The following is a 1,398-nucleotide window of genomic DNA, read 5'->3' as shown; positions in this document are numbered from 1 at the left end:
CTAAGGTCATCAGGCTTGGGCAGCAAATGCCTTTACCTGCTGAGCTATCTCTCTGGTCCACTTCTTGCATTTAATGTTCAGATGATGAAAAATCTGGTATCCTTTCTCACTTTATGTGTTACATGGCTGGTCCAAGCTTCGTTGGAAAGATGATAGATGCTCATCTCTGAAGGCTCTATGTGGAGTTGGCCTGCCAGGCAATTTGGATTCTAAAAATGTCCCCAACACCCCAGTCCCATTTGCTTACTCCAGCCTAAATCCAGGTGCCATTAAGAATGGACTTAACCCCTCTTTCGGCCTTGCTTGCCGGCAGACTCGCCGCCATGGGCCGTGTGATCCGAGGGCAGAGGAAAGGCGCGGGTTCTGTGTTTCGTGCGCACGTGAAACACCGTAAGGGCGCCGCGCGCCTGCGTGCTGTGGACTTCGCGGAGCGACACGGCTACATTAAAGGCATCGTAAAGGACATCATTCATGACCCTGGCCGCGGCGCCCCCCTCGCAAAAGTCTTTCGTGATCCCTACCGATTCAAGAAGCGGACGGAGCTGTTCATCGCAGCAGAGGGAATCCACACAGGACAGTTCGTGTACTGCGGCAAGAAGGCCCAGCTGAATATCGGCAATGTTTTGCCCGTGGGCACCATGCCTGAGGGTACTATCGTGTGCTGTCTGGAGGAGAAGCCTGGGGACAGGGGCAAGTTGGCACGAGCTTCCGGAAACTACGCCACAGTCATCTCCCACAACCCAGAGACCAAGAAGACCCGAGTGAAGCTGCCTTCAGGGTCCAAGAAAGTCATTTCCTCTGCCAATAGAGCTGTTGTTGGCGTTGTGGCTGGTGGGGGCAGAATTGACAAGCCTATCTTAAAGGCTGGCCGTGCCTACCACAAGTACAAGGCAAAGAGGAACTGCTGGCCACGTGTGCGGGGTGTGGCCATGAATCCTGTGGAGCATCCCTTTGGAGGTGGTAACCACCAGCACATCGGCAAACCCTCCACTATCCGAAGAGATGCCCCTGCTGGGCGCAAAGTGGGTCTCATCGCTGCCCGCCGGACTGGTCGGCTGCGTGGAACCAAAACTGTACAGGAGAAGGAGAACTAGAGTCCAGGAGCTAATAAAGTACGTCCTTTGGCTACAAAGGATAAAAAAAAAAAAAAAAAAAAGAATGGACTTAACAGCTGATCTTAAAAATAGAGATATAGTCCTAGGCTTTCCAGATGTGTTGGCATAATTTCAGGATTCCTAGGGAATATGAGTGAGTGGAGAGCTGTAGCCAGATAGGAGTCAGAAAGTCTCAAAGCATGAGAGGGGTTCTCCTGCCTTTGCCACAGGGAGCAGCTGGCTCACAGACAGCAGGAAACAGGATTCTAGTGCCATTAGATCAAGGAGCTGAATATGGCTGCTG

General features: G+C 52.2%; 1 pseudogene; it reads left to right on the top strand.

Annotated features, from left to right (window-relative positions):
* Positions 1-302: 302 nt before the first annotated feature.
* On the top strand, positions 303-1,128 carry LOC114631841 (annotated as a pseudogene).
* The last annotated feature ends 270 nt before the right edge of the window (positions 1,129-1,398 follow it).

The sequence above is a fragment of the Grammomys surdaster genome, unplaced genomic scaffold (assembly GCF_004785775.1).
Source record: "Grammomys surdaster isolate TR1022 unplaced genomic scaffold, NIH_TR_1.0 366, whole genome shotgun sequence".
In the NCBI taxonomy this organism is placed as follows: Eukaryota; Metazoa; Chordata; class Mammalia; order Rodentia; family Muridae; genus Grammomys; species Grammomys surdaster.
The sequence above is the reverse complement of the archived record's forward strand: the minus strand, read 5'-3'. Positions and strand labels throughout refer to the sequence as shown.